Here is a 16,006-nt window from a genome sequence, read left to right as displayed (position 1 = left end):
AAACAGAGACTATAACCTACCCAATTTCATTCTTAGTGCTGTGCCATAGTCCCCAGCATAATTAATGGATGAAGTACAGAGAATTAATGGAGCATCAGTAGTGGCTCCTTCTTCTTGTGCCCTAGATATCTTATTTTGAGCTGCAACAGGTATCTTCTGGACAATGAATATCCCCTCACACAACAGTTACAATAATTCAGAAAAATCCAAATAAGTCAACATATTTGACCGTCGCTTTATTATTTATTCACAAATCCATGAGCAAGTTTTCCTCTTGGGAGCAAAGCTCTTATTGCTCCCACAAATACAGATTTACTAGTTTTATCAGTTTTGTTTTGTTTTTTAACCAGCCCTTAAAATCTGGCCCACTGTGTTCTAGTAAGAGTGCCAGCATCCTAACTCTAGGTGAGACATGCCCTATCCCAGCTTACTCCTGGTTTTTCTATCAGGAGACGTGTATAAAGTACTTTCAGCTCACTGTTTACTGAACTGTGACTGTCAAAGCCTGTCCACAAGTGCACAGAATGTTACAATTAGGATTAAGTATGCATTCCACAGGATTTGGAACACAAAGATCAGAAACACAACAAAGCGCAAAGCTATTAAGAGAAGAATGAAGTAACAGAACATGTCCAGAATCCACTCCAGAAGGCAAAAGTCATCCATTGTGCAGCTGTGGCCCTGCTGCTGGTCACAGGCTCTGACAAATGAACCCTTCTAGGAGCTGGGCCTGAAAAGTACAAAGAGAGGTAAGAAGGTCACCCAGATTCTATGGAAGTCTATTATCTGACATACAGGGCTGTTCATAAGTGCACATAACACTATGGAGCTCTGTATCCTTAACAGTCCATAAGGAGGGTCATTTTCAAAGGGACGACTGCAGGGGAAGCAGTGCTTTACCAGCAGAAATGGCAGTTTGGAGAGTTGTGTGAGCGATACATATGTAAATTTATGAGCACACACACACACACACTGTACGCATATACTTTTATGCTCATAGGGTGAGGGTGTTCTACAGGATGGAGTCTGGATACGGCTGGCACTTAAGAGCATACTTTTGATTTTTAAAAATATGCATGTAAATTCTCTGAGTATAACTATGTGCACCCAATGCATGTGCAATTGTGTGCGCCTAGGTTTGACAGGATAATTTTCAAGGCGGACTTAGGTGCATAAGCCTGCTTTAAAAATTAATGTAACTTAATGCACATATTTGCTGGCTAACATATGCACAATATCATAAAATTACCCTTAATAAGGCAACAATAACAGTGGGGTCTTTTCGTGAGACAGTATAAATCATGAAGGTGAAAGGCAAATAGTTTGTAAAAACCACCAGATGCCTAATGTGCGGGGACTCCCAATATTGGAGGTAATTTTCAAAGGAGTTAAGCCTGTAAATGTAACATACTATTGTAGCAATTTTCAAAAGCCATTTACAGGCATAATGTGCAATTCCGTGAATAAATCCTATGAACAATTCAATAGCATATATTGTAGCAATTTTCAAAAGCCCACGTACATAGGTAAAGTGCATTGTGTAAAACACAGTTAATTTGGGTGGGGGAGACCCAACAATTTGTCTGAAGTGTTATGAAAATTGACAAATGTGTGAACCTGCACAACTTCGGAGTGACCACTAAATGGCACTTGGGGTGATACTGGATTACTGAGTTGTGGTTATTGCTATGTTTAAAGGTATCTGAGTTATAGTGTTTTGGGTGATGTGGTGTCCCCATAAGTGTATGGGAAGTTTAGATTGGCTTGGAGTTTGTCCCAGGTAGGGTTGCCAATTGGCTCCATATTTTCAGGACAGAATGAACCAGTCCTGGTTTTACTTCACTGCATTCAGATACATATAATCTTGCTTTTCTTTTGGAATGCAATAGGTAAATCAGAATAAGTCCCAGCATGCAACAGGGTAAAACCAGATCTGGATCAACGTCCTGAAAATCTGGAGTCAGTTGGCAATCATAGTCCCAGGAAGGTATAAATCTGGGTCAAACTGGCAGGATTTCCCCTTTTCAGGATGGAACTGGAGAAGAAAGGGATCTCTATAATGTAGTGTTCTGGAGTACTCATCCCTGGTATGGTGGGACCTGGGATGCCTCCAGTATGAGTGGGAGCCCTATAAGAACATAAGAACATAAGAAAATGCCATACTGGGTCAGACCAAGGGTCCATCAAGCCCAGCATCCTGTTTCCAACAGTGGCCAATCCAGGCCATAAGAACCTGGCAATAGGGAAATGGCTCAAGGCAATAGGGAAATGGCAATAGGGAAATGGCTCATGGCAGTAGAAGAGGACTGGAAGTCTCATCTGCATATTGTTCCCAGCATCCCCTGGGAGAGGACTATAGAGGTTCAGCAAGTGATCCAGGCTTCGAACTCCACAGCCCCAGCTTCCAGAGGCCCCACACCCTTTGCAGTAGAAGAGGACCAAAAGCGTGTGGCATTAGGCGCCTAATCTCAAACCTCTCAATCCTTTGAGAGACGGTCAACTTAATGGTCATTGAAGAGGATGTATAAGTAAAGCTTTGGGAAATCTTATGACTTAAAAAAGTTTGGAGAGAGACTAATCGGAGAAAATTCTTTTTCACTCAACGCACAATTAAGCTCTGGAATTTGTTGCCAGAGAATGTGGTTAGTGCAATTAGTGTAGCTGGGTTCAAAAAAGGTTTGGATAAGTTCTTGGAGGAGAAGTCCATTAACTGCTATTTATCAAGTTTACTTAGGAAATAGCCACTGCTATTAATTGTATCAGTAGCATGTGATCTTCTTAGTGTTTGGGTAATTGCCAGGTTCTTGTGGCCTGGTTTGGCCTCTGTTGGAAACAGGATGCTGGGCTTGATGGACCCTTGGTCTGACCCAGCATGGCAATTTCTTATGTTCTTATGTTCTTATTAGGTGAAATAGTGAGATATACTCTTTACAGTTAGTATGTGGCTGAGATAATAAGCAAGCCAGAAGGAGTTAATTCTAGTGTCTGTCTTTCCCTCCCACCCATCCCTAGCTCAACACTTGGGGGTAGATTTTCAAAGGGGTACGCGCGTAAGATACGTGCGTACCCCCCGAAAACCTACCCCAAACCCCCCCTGCGCGCGCCGAGCCTATTTTGCATAGGCTCGGCGGCACGTGCAAGCCCTGGGATGTGCGTAAGTCTCGGGGCTTGCATGGGGGGGGGGGGTGTCGGGGGGCGTGTCGGGGGCGTGCCGGTAGTGACGTGGCGTTTCGGGGGCGTGTCGTGAATGACGCGGCGTTTCAGGGGCGGCGCTGCGGGCGTGGTTTGGGCCTGGGGGCGTTCCGGGGGTGTGGCCATGGCCTCCGGACCAGCCCCCGGACCGGAACATGGAGCGCAGCAGCCGGCCCGGCGCGCGCAAACTTATGCCTGCTGGAAGCAGGTGTAACTTTGCCGACAAAGGTGGGGGGGTTAGATAGGGCTGGGGGGGTGGGTTAGGTAGGGGAAGGGAAGGTGCGGGGGGGTGGAAGGAAAGTTCCCTCCGAGGCCGCTCCGATTTCGGAGCGGCCTCGGAGGGAACGGAGGCAGGCAGCGCGGCTCGGCGTGCACAGGCTGCCGATTTTGGGCAGTCTTGCGCACGCCGACCCCAGATTTTAATGGATATGCGCGGCTACGCGCGTATCTATTGAAATCCCGCGTACTCTTGTTCGCGCCTGGTGTGCGAACAAAAGTACGCGTGTGCGCAGATTTATAAAATCTGCCCCAGCATATTTAGGCATGAGAAACTTTCTCATTAAAAATCAATCAGGCTCTTATCTAAATCATATTTTGCACCAGTCCTTATTGAGAGTTTAATCATCCCATTGTAGGTCACTAGCAGATTAATTAGTGAATACACCTATAAATTTAAAGTACTCTAATTCCAACTCCCTTAGCAACCTAAACCTAACTAGGAACTCAACAAAATTAAGATAAAGCAGCAATCCAGCAGCAAGAGGGGGGCTTTTCAGTATTTTGCATCAAGTGTCACATGTATGATTTTTTACCCGCTGGTGAGAGATTGTATCCAGTGCAAAGAGATCCTGGGTCTCAGAGAACGAGTCCGATCTCTGGAGGCTAGAGTTGCAGATATGGAGGAGCTGAGGCAGACAGAGAGGTACATTGCTGAGATCTTCAGGAATATATTATCCAAGTCCCAAATCCAGTCTTTCAGCCCTGGTGTTGCCTTGGATCAGAAAGTTCTCCTGATTGGAGAGCATCACACTGGTGTAGCAGGAAGTGATCCTGTAGCAAAGACCTGCTCTCCAGGAGATGTATTGTCCTCTCACACTGAGGACAAGTCTCCCAGGACTACTGCCCAGGAGGAAAGGGTTAGGTCGGCCATCATAGTTGGTGATTTGATCATTAGAAATGTAGATAGCTGGGTGGCTGGAGGAAGTGAGGACTGCCTGATAACTTGCCTGCCTAGTGCGAAGGTGGTGGACCTCACATGTAACCTAGATAGGATTATAGACAGTACTTGGAAGGAGAGAGCTGTCATGGTACATGTGGGCACCAATGACATAGGAAAATGTGGGAGGGAAGTTCTGGAAGCCAAATTTAGGATTTTAGCTAGAAAGTTGAAATCCAGAACCTCCAGGGTGGCATTCTCTTAAATGTTCCCTGTTTCACATGTAAGTCCCCAGAGGCAGGCAGAGCTCTGGAGTCTCAATGCATGGATGAGACAATGGTGTAGAAGAGAGGGATTTAGTTTTATAAGGAACTGGGGAACCTTTTGGGGAAGGGGGAGACTTTTCCGAAAGGGCAGACTCCACCTTAACCAGAGTGGAACCTGACTGCTGGTGCTAACTTTTACAAAGAAGATAGAGCAGCTTTTAAACTAGAATATGGGGGAACGCCAGTGCATGATTCAGAAGAATGTATCTTTGAAGGATACTAATGAAACAGGAGAGTTAGGGCATCACAAAAGAGAGGTTCCAATAAAGGCAAAAGTAGTAAGAAATCACCTGAGCTAAAGAATTCTAAATTATCCCTATCAACTGAAAAGCAGGTTTTTAATACAAACAAAAAATACATTAAAATGTCTGAATGCAAATTCCAGAAGTCTAAGAAGTAAAATGGGAGAGTGTATAGCGCCGGCCATCCATTACTCCTACCTTGTGACAGGGGCCGGCCAATGGCACAGATACCCTGTCACATGGTAAGGGCAAAGGGCCATCGGTGCCATTTTTATTAGTGGCAGCCGACGGCCCGAGAGCGGGAGATCGCTCCCGGGACCCACACTGGACCACCAGGTAATTTTAAAATGTTTTGGGGGGGGTCGGAAGGGTGAGGGAAGCTAAGGGAGCAGTTTTAAAGGGTCGGGGTGGGTTTGTTTTTTTTATCAGCTCGGGCGCAGCGATAAAAAAAAAACCCGATCGGACCGCACGAAGGAAAATTCACATCCCTAGTGGATAATACATTGAAATCATCAGCTCAATGTGCTGCGGCAGTCAAAAAAGCACACAGAATGTTAGGAATTAGAGATGTGCATTCGTTTTAAAAGAAATAGATAATGGCAATGAAATTGTCTATTTCGTCTCTTTTTGAAAGCGCCACGAAATGAAAAAAAAATAACGAAATTTCATAAAAATTAGTACTTCGTGTTAGTGCGCACTAATGGGACTTAGTGCGCACTAACCAGATTTTAACGATCTGTTAAAAAGTGTCAATTGGGGAAGCAGTTTGTTAGCTAGAGTTATGGTTATGCATTCCCATAGTTACTTGTTGTGTTGCCAAGGTTGCAAGGTGGTATTTGTGGGGGGATGGCCAGTGCCTGGTAACAAACAAAAGCAAACGATTGATATAATAAATATTTTATACCAACAAGTTTCTAGTCAGCAAATGCAAAAGCATGTACTGCAAATGCATATTTTGAATTTGCCAATCCCTTTGTATTTTAGGAAAAGGGCCCTGGCATTTTGGTACTTGCATATTTTTAATTCCCCTGATGTCTGTCTCTGTGTTTGGGTAGGGAGGGGGTAACTGGTTAGAGGGGAAGTGACTGGGGTGAATGTGTGGGGTGGTGGGTGGGAGAGAGTCTGGTTGGGGTGGTGACTGGTGAGAGAGGCAGCCTGGTGAGAGGGGGAGTGACTGGGGTGGCAAGATGGGGGTGACAGGTGGGAGAGAGGCTGATTAGAGTGGTGAGAGGGGGTGAATGGGGTGACAGAGAAGAGAGAGATTGGTTGGGGTGGTGACTGGAGAAAGAGAGACAGCCTAATATGTGGGGGTGACTGGTGAAAGGGGGAGTGATTGGGGTGGCTATATGGGGTAACAGGTGGGAGAGAGACTGATTGGAGTGGTGAGTGGTAAGAGGAGGTGAATGGAGTGACAGATATGAGAGAGAATGGATGGGGTGGAGACTGGTGAGAAAGAGTCAGCCTGGTATGTGGGGGGTGACTAGCAAGAGAGGGAGTAACTGGGGTGACTGTATGGGGGTGACAGGTGAGAGAGACTTCTTGGGGTAGTGACTGGTGAGAGAAAGATAGCCTGCTGTGGGTATTTGCTTGTACCTTGGAGTGGTGTGACTCTGTTTCATGAGACTTTATTATTGCCAACACTACTATAGAAATATAGGGACCATGTTCATGGCCAATGCTCTCCTTGACAAATCAAGAGAAAGTGAGCTAGCTCTGTTCCTAACAGGGTTCACTTCACCATCTGCAGGACCCAATTTCTGAACCCACTAAACAAATTTGAGGGTCTGGCCCTTATCAATAGGGACAGATCTTTCTCATCATTTTATGGTGGGCTTATACTAATAAACTATTATTATTGTTACATACTTTGTTGGGGATACTTTTTCTGTTTCTAAACATGTATAAGTAAATGCGATCATCTTTCTTTCTCATCCCTCCCTATTGCTTTCCCTTGACTCCTTCTCCTCTGCCTTTCCTGCTGCAAAAGTCCTAAGGAAGGCCCCACACAAACATTTGCTGCCAACCTGACCTATCTTTAAGTCAGTTTGAATGATGTGAATACACTGGGCCCTGTGACAGTAACACCACCTGCACGGACCTAAATATAGGCCAGCCAAATGGAGGCTGGCTTCTGATGGAGGAGGAATGAGAGCCTCTCTCTGCAGCACCTCTTTCAGGAGGGCAGAAGATGAGGAGGAAGGGAGCAAAGCAGGCTCTCTGCAGGGCCAGCAGCAGCAGCAGAACAGATGAACAGTGACAGGATCAGCTCCGAGCATGGCCACTGGCAACAGGAAGAGAAGTGACAGAGCTGACTGTCTGCAGGGCTGGTAGCAGTAGGAAGGAGGGTACTAGGGGTGTGCATTCGTTTGCAACATATTGGCAATCCGCAACGTATAGGGCCATATTAGTTGTATTCGTGGGGAAGCAAAACGTATCACGATTCCCCACGAATATAACGAATCTTCACCGAATTATTCGGCCGTCTAAAGGAGTGAATTTAAACAAACCCCCCTCCCTCCTGACCGCCCCAAGACTTACCAAAACTCCCTGGTGGTCCAGCGGGGGGTCTGGAAGCCATCTCCTGCACTCACGTCATCGGCTGCCGGTATTCAAAATGGCGCCGATAGCCTCTGACCTTACTATGTCACAGGGGCTACCGGTACCATTGGTCGGCCCCTGTCACATGGTAGGAGCAATGGACAGCCAGCACCTTCTTGTGCTCCTACCATGTGACAGGGGCTGACCAATGGCACTGGTAGCCCCTGTGACATAGTAAGGTCAGCTATCGGCGCCATTTTGAATACTGGCAGCCGTCGGCATGAGTGCAGGAGATGGCTCCCGGACCCCCCGCTGGACCACCAGGGAGTTTTGGTAAGTCTTGGGGGGTTCAGGAGAGTGGGGGTTTGTAGTTAATTAAATTTTAGCTGGGGAACGAATAAGAATGAACGCATGAACTTATCGGGGGTCCCCCTTGCCGAATGCAACGTATCTGCCCCCCGACGAATACAAATACTGAATGCAATGTATGCGGTCCCTCTGCACATCCCTAGAGGGTACTGAGCCAGCTCTCCATGGGACTGGCTGTGAGTTGGTGAAAAGCAACTGTCAAACCCATAACAAAATTACTGGGTAAGCAGGGCTCTTGATAATTCAGATGATGCTGCTTGAATGTGCTTTGCATTTGGACCTGGCATAGAAGCCGTCCTGTGCTTTTTCCCTAATTCCGGCATGTCAGTACCCCGGACTGTAAAAGTCAGGGCCCAGCGTTGGCTGTCATGTGAATCAAATCCAATTCCCCTTCCTTCCCTCCCGCCCCACTGAAGCGAAAAACAATGATGCTTTTGATGCAACTACAACATGATTCTCCTTACTCCATTCAGAAAACTGACCATTTAGCCCTACCATCTGAGTGTTTTCTGTCTTTTATCCAGTTACCAATCCACAATAGGATACTACCAACCCCATGATCTCCCAAATTTCCTGAGGAGTCTCTCATGAGGAACTTTATCAAATGCCTTCTGAAAATCCAAATACACTATCTCAACTGGCTCACCTTTGTCTGCATGTCTATTTACACCCTAAAAAAATCTAGTAACTCAGGAAGGCAAAACTTCCAATTGCAAAATTCATATTAACTCTCCCCCATTAAACCATATCTATTTATGTGGTAAGTAATTTTGTTGTTAAAAATAGCTTCAACCATTTTGCCCAGCATGAATGACATGCTCATCAGTTCATAGTTTCCTTGATTTGCCCTGGAGCCCTTTTAAAATATTGGCCTCACATTGGCCAACCTCCAGTCTTCTGGTACTGTGGCTGTTTAGACTTGAGCCATGCTACTCAACTAAACTAAGACTTGAGCCATGCTACTCAACTAAACTAAAGACTTGGCTCTTCCAACAGGCCTACCCAGAATAACTGACTCCATTTTCTTCCTCTCCTTTAATCCTGTAAGTAGTACCTAAATTGTATATCCTGTAAATAGTACCTAAATTGTATATAGACTCTCGTTTGCCTTCCTGTCACCGTTCAAAGTTGATGTTTGCTCTCTTCCTCCTCACTGTCTGCACTTGTATTTATGCGCCCTGTTTTACCCTGCCCTGTTAATTGTATTTTCAGTCTGTTAGTTATGATGTAAACCGGCATGATGTTTGCATACTAATGCCGGTATATAAAATAAATAAATAAATAAATAAATAATAGGTTGCAAATTACCAGAAACAGGTCTGCAATTTCATTTTTTAGTTCCTTCAGAACTCGGGTGAATACCATCTGGTTCCAGGATTTGTTGTTCTCTAGTCTTTCTATTTGAGTTGTTATGTCGTCCTGTTTCACAATAATTTCATCTAGTCACTCAGAATCATCACCATCAAAAAATGTTTCCAGTGTGGATATGACTCCGACACCTTCCTCAGTAAAGACAGAAGCAAAAAATTCATTTAGTTTTTCTGCAATTTCCTTGTCCTCCCTGACCACCCCTCTGTCATCTAGCAGCCCAACTTATTCCTCACAGGTTTTTTGCTTTGAATGTACTTGAAAAGTTGTTTTTACCTCTATGACAAGCTTTTTTTCAAATTCTCTCTTAGTCTACTTAATTACTTTTTTACCTCTAACATGCTAGTGCTTATGCTCTTGCCTATTTTCCTCATTTGGGTCTGCTTTCCATATTTTGAAGGATACCTTTATAACCTTAATTGCCTCTTTCACCTCACTATTAAGCTACGCTGGCAGTCATTTGGTTTTCTTTCAACTTTTTTTTAATGCACAGAACACATTTTGGGGCCTCATGGATGGTAATCTGGGCCTCAAGATTGGTAATTTTAAACAGTGTCCATGCCTCCTGCAAAAGTTTTTCTCCAATAACATTTCTCACTTTATCATTAGTCTCCCTTTTTATAGTTAAATGCTACTGCAGTAATTATCTTTAGTATTAGTCCTCCAGTGATTATGTCAAATTTTATTATATTATGATCACTTTTTCCAAGCAGATTCACCACCTTTATTTTTTGCATCAGGTCCTATGATCCACTGAGAACTAGATTTAATATAGTTCCCCCTCTCTTCGTCTCATTGGTTCTATGACCAATTGCTACATGAAGCAGTCATTGATGGCATCTAGAAACTTTACCTCTCTTGCATGTCCTGAAACGACACTTACCCAATCAATACTCTGGTAATTGAAGTCATAACTCATAAATGTACATGCAGAAAGTTACATATGTTTAGGAACAAATCTAACATCCTGGACATATATTCAGCAGCATACCATCACAACTGGGGAATTTTCAAAGCAGACTTATATGTGTGAGAACTGAGAAGGCTTCAGAAAGAAAAAAAACCCCTAAAATCCCACCCATCATAAGCTTATACTACAACTATATCTTGTGTATGGCTGCAAAGACAGAGTTAAAGTTAGTAAGGGGAACCAACACCTGCTGAACAGTGACTATTCCATGCAGTGATGGGCTGACTTGCAGAGCAGCCCCTACCAAGTTAAAAAAACAGAAGAATGAAAAAAATGTCAACTTTACGAATGCAGGGACACTAGCTGAATGTGTCTCTATGAGATCATAGAGGTGGTGCTCCAACAGGGCAAAACTCTGGCCTTTCTGTAGCTGATGGAGGCAAAAACTGTATGTAAATTCAAGAAAGCATAGGATAAATGTAGGGAATCTCTGAGGGAGTGGTGGGGAACCTCTGAGGGAGTGGTGGGTATTGTAAGGGCTTGATAAATTGGATGGATGGGCAGACTAGATGGGCCATATGATCTTTTTCTGTTGTCATGTTTCTCTGTTTCTATGAAAATTGACCTTTGTAATTTTATCTTATAGTTATTACTATTTTTTGTTACTTGTTCCCTTTATGATATTTATGATTTAATGTATTACTTTGGCAACCTTGACATAATTGTCATGCCAATAAAGTTATCTGAATCTAAAGTTACTGTTCACTCCCAAAAAATTTGAAGACCAACCCACAGGGTCTTCTTGACCCCTCTCACTGATGGTATACAACACAACATTAGTAGATTTTGGAAAAGGAAACTTGAGAACTCACTAAATACAAATCTTAACACAAATCATATGAATAATTCTTTTATTGTCCTGGTTTCCGTACTGAATCCTTTATTGTCAAAGTCCAACAGTTGTCTATTGTAGACTCTCTTTATCATAGACTATTAAGATTTGTATACATTTGTCAAAGCTATTAAATTTTGAAATCAGATTCCAGAGATACAAAGGTAACTTATATTGATTTTCCTTACAATTATTATTTCACAATGATATTTATTTTTCCCCACCCAAGCTGGGGCACTGGTACAACTGTAGCCTCCTTGCCCCCTCTCATCAGACCGGCTCACAAATACCGTCAGCAGTCTCCCCAGATAATTTTAGGACAGATGTCAGAAAACATCAGTTTGGGAGTAAGTTCTATTAATTTTGTTATTTTTTTATTTATCAAATTCTTATATTCCGCCCAGTCCAGAAATAATGCTCATCGTCATTAAAGCGTTTCACAGTAATAACTCTTAAGAGTATACCTAGCACTTATAACTTATTAAATGTGAATCTTTTTAACATGTGCTTAGTAAAATTATGAAAGAAGGCAAAATAGAAAATAAAAAGATGGTAAACATTAAAAAATGTATTTCTTAAGAAGTAAGCTAAAACATTAAAGAAAAAAGCAAGCATCCTTAGTAAAGTCTCCTAACAGCATTTTGGTTATGGATCTTAAGGAGTTTCTTACTCACATACTCTCGGTCCTGGGAAGACAGAGTTTGATTTTAATCCAATAACATCTACTTCCTAGTGAGGGCATTTGGTCTCCCCATATTCTTTTTGGGTCTCCTGAAGTAAAAAAAAAAAAAAAATCCCATATAATTAAACTGAACTTAGGCTGTAACACTAGAATATAACTAAATAATGAATAAAAGAAGATATTTTGTTGGTAAAAATGTCCAGTCTACAAAATAAGGTCCATTTCTTCCTGCTTTTCAATTACTAAATAAGTTCATATCTGTCTTTTTTTCTACTAAAATGCTGTCCAGTAGAGTTGAACACTTGCTCTATTTCTTTTGCGTTCAGGAAAGGTTGTACTGTATACCTTATGAGAAATGTCAGTGTTTGATCTATGACATACGGGAATGTGGTGTCATTTTGCAACAAAATGACAGAAAAAATAAACAAACTTTTTGGGGGTTTTGTTCTGTTCAGTTTACCCATGTTATTTGCAAAGAGGATGCACTAGATGTATTTATTTTGCAATGTTTGCAAAGAGCATGCACTAAAAAAATGAAATAAAAAAGAAACAAAATGAAATAAAAAAACTAAAATCTAACAAAACAAAATTGGGCAGATTTTCAAAGGCTACGCATGTAACATACGCGCGTAACCTGAGGAAATCTGCCCCTGCATACGCCGAGCCTATTTTGCATAGGCTCGGCGGCGCGCACAAGCCCCGGGTCGTGCGTATGTCCCAGGACTTGCAAAAGGGGCGGTTCAGGGGCATGGCCAGGGGGCATGGTGTTGGCTCGGGGGCGTGTTCGGGGGCGTGACGGCAGTTCGGTATGTCCCAGGACTTGCAAAAGGGGCGGCACTCGGGGCGTGGCCGAGTGCCCCGACACAGCGGCCTGTGTCGGGACCTACCGCGCCAGCAGACATTCGGCGCGCGCAAGTTACAACTGCCCGGAGGCAGGCGTAACTTCCTGGATAAAGGTTAGGAGGGGTATTTAGGTAGGGCTGGGGGGTGGGTTAGATAGGGGAAGGGAGGGGAAGTTGGGGGGAGGCAGAGGGAACAGGCAGTGCACGCAGGACTCGGCGCACGCAAGGTGCACAAATGTGCACCCCCTTGTGCGCGCCAACCCCGGATTTTAAAAGATACGCGCGGCTACGTGCATATCTATTGAAATCTGGTGTACTTTTGTTTGCGCCTGGAGCGCGAACAAAAGTACGTGCTCGCACTTTTTTTTAAAATGTACCCCAAAAGGATGATAGATTCCATGCTGCTTGTCCCAGGGATAAGCAGTGGATTTCCGCAAGTCCACCTTAATAATGGTCTATGAGCTTTTCTTCCAGACTTTTTTTAAACCCAGCTATACTAAAGGCTTTTTCCACATCTTCTTGCAACAAATTCTAAAGTTTAATTATGCATTGAGTATAAAAATATTTTCTTCTTAAATTTATTAAATAGCAACTTCATTGCATGTCCCCTAGTCTTTGTATTTCTTGAAAAACTATTTAATAACCCACAAAAGAACCCATCCACTGGTTCAAAGAAATAATGCATTAAAGAAAAAGAACAGTGACTTTCAAAGAATACATATCCCTGGAAAAAATAATACAACAAAACCACCTTAAAAACCGAACAATATCCTAGAAAACTGGTGTCATAAATAGTGAATTAGAAATGAGCTAAATGGTTACTAGACTCACAGTAGTCCATACCAGGCTCAATATACACAGCACTATATTTAGTATATTAGGCCGTGTCTCACCAAGATTTTAATCACACTTCAGTTTACTATTTTTGATATTTTTTGTGCAATAAGACTAATTGTCCAAAACCATTCTACAAAAAGTTTTTATTTATCTCACATGAAGATCCTGTATGCAAAACCTTGTAGGATATCTTCTACAAAAAACGTTTTTCAAGTCTTCGGTCCAAATTCATACGATAAACCTTGAAACCTTGAAATATTCTGTTCTTTATTAAATAATTCAAAACCTTATTTCTCTGGATGAACAGCCACTAAGCCACTGTTGTTGGTTCACTTTGCCCTTCTCATGATGTCCTGGTCTGTTCATGCCACTATTATTAGTGCCCTTGCCCCTCTTTTAGTGCCTTAAAGGTTCATGACTCTGTCTAAGCTGCTTTGCCCCTTTCCCAGAGCCTTGGGATGTTCCTGCATCCCAAGGAACATCCCAAGGCTCTGGGATGTTTTCCCCTCTCAAGAGGCCTTGGGGCATTACAGTTCATGCCACTGTTGATGCTGCCTTATATTACTCATCTACCCTTGAAGTGTTCCTGCCACTGTTGGTGCCACATTGTCCACGCTTAGGAGTAGATTTTAAAACATACGCGCGGGCGTCCATGTGCGTGCGCTACACCGCTCGTGCACATGGACGACCGATTTTATAACATGTGCACCTTGCGTGTACCGACGCCCATGGCTTTCCCCCGTTCCCTCCCAGGCCGCTCCGATTTCGGAGCAGCCTTGGAGAGAACTTCCTAACCTAACCTCCCTTCCCCTTCCCCTAACCCTCCCACCCCCTAGCCCTATCCTAAAACCCCCACTGACCTTTATTTTACCTCTTGCGCACACCGGCAGCCTGCCGGCACGCGATCCTCCAACACAGCGGCAAATGGTTGCTGTGCCAGAGGTCTCTGGCCCCGCCCCACCCCCTGGACCGCCCACTCCCTCCCCACCCCCTCCCTGCACGTCCCGGGGCTTTACGCGCATTGCCGGGCCTTTCTAAAATAGGCCCAGCGTGCGTAACCCGACCTACACGCGTAAATCCTCTGGATTTACACGCGTAGGGCTTTCAAAATCCGGGCCTTATTGTCTTGGACAGCTGTTCCCTCTGCTGCTGATGCCTGCCTGCAAGTTTCATTAAAGTTGGATAGAAAACCCTAATGTTAAGAGTCCAAAACAGAATACACTATTTCGTCCATTGGCATTAATGGAAACAAATTAAACAAAATAACAAACTTGAGAAATGAAATAAACAAAATGTCAGAAAATGGCAACCCGACCAAACCAAATTATGTTGCATTCACATCCCTAGCAAAGATATGTAAATTGAAATTTAAAATACCCTCAGCTGTAGGCCATTAGAAATTGACTCAGCAGAACTGGCCACTCGTATTTCATCAATTTACATATCTTTGCTAAGGACCCAAAGAGAAAAATTGAAAATCAAACAAAGGCATCAGCTATGAAGTTCCATTTATACTCAGCATATGAACAGCAATTTAAGTAACTTATATGTGTTATTCAAAATATTTACATTTATTGGATCACCTTTGCAAGCTTTGTTTGATTTCATCTTCCTCCTTTGTGCAGCAGCAGAGATATGCAAATTGAAGCAATCAACTTGACTCATCCTACTCATCTTCACCAACTTTCTAAAACTGTAAACAAAACTCAGTTATTGCAATGTGATACACCAATGCCTTCAAATTCATAGCAAAAGAGTCATGAAAAATACTTGGGAAAAATAAGGAAATGCAGGTTATTCCTCAAATATTGTTAGTTTAGTATGATCTTTTGTGTCCAATATATCTCTTTGTCATTCTATTAGTCTCTTTTCAAGTGAAAATGAATTTGAAGTTTTTTTAAACTTTAAATCACGTCTGTGCCATAAATCAAATAAGAATTCTTGTCCCCTTCACTCGTTGCTTTAAGACTATGAGCATGTCCTTACACTTACACTTTTTATGTTGCCAGTCTTCCTGGCTTTTTCTTGATTTCCCCTAGGAATTGTTCAACATGCATCCGTCTTATAGCACAGGTGGAGATCTGTAGCTCATGTCTGTAATTGTGACACAAGAAGAAGCAGAACACCAAGTCAGTGCTTCAGGCAACAGGGCTGTCAGCCTCTTATGTCATAAACAGAGCTTGCAAGATAATTCCGATGCAATAAAACAAAGCAGGCTGGTGCTTTGTTTGTTTTGTTGCTATGACATATAACTAAACCTAATCTATTAAGATCACCAATGTGCCATAGTTTATAAACAAAATATTTGGGGGTTTTTTCTTTTTTAAAAACAAGTGGCACTTTTACAATGATTTCACATGTGAGGAATGCAAATTAGAAGTAGGGGAGAGACACTGTTATATACTGTCATCAGTCACTACCCAAAAAATACTTTGATCTGAATAGAATGTCATAACTATTTATAAATAATATGTGGCACCATGGATACACAACAAGATTGGAAAAGTGTACTCCATGGAGTACCTGAAATTTCCAAAGACATTCTTTACATTGAGCACAAATTTCCAAAATGTGTGTCTGACAGAGAGAGGTTGATTTTGTATGTTTGTGTGAGTGATAGAGAGGCAAAAGTCTTAAGGGCTTATTTGTACA

At 42.9% G+C, this 16,006-nt stretch overlaps 1 long non-coding RNA gene across 1 annotated transcript; it reads right to left on the bottom strand.

The window, feature by feature from the left end:
* Positions 1–237: 237 nt before the first annotated feature.
* On the bottom strand, positions 238–15,445 carry LOC115080490. Its single transcript, XR_003853577.1, has 4 exons — positions 15,347–15,445; positions 11,668–11,764; positions 9,132–9,322; positions 238–730 (listed from the first exon to the last, which is right to left on the bottom strand). It is a non-coding gene; the product is annotated as an uncharacterized LOC115080490 (long non-coding RNA).
* Between the last annotated feature and the right edge of the window lie 561 nt (positions 15,446–16,006).

This window comes from Rhinatrema bivittatum, chromosome 1 (genome assembly GCF_901001135.1).
Source record: "Rhinatrema bivittatum chromosome 1, aRhiBiv1.1, whole genome shotgun sequence".
Lineage (NCBI taxonomy): Eukaryota > Metazoa > Chordata > Amphibia > Gymnophiona > Rhinatrematidae > Rhinatrema > Rhinatrema bivittatum.
The sequence above is the reverse complement of the archived record's forward strand: the minus strand, read 5'-3'. Positions and strand labels throughout refer to the sequence as shown.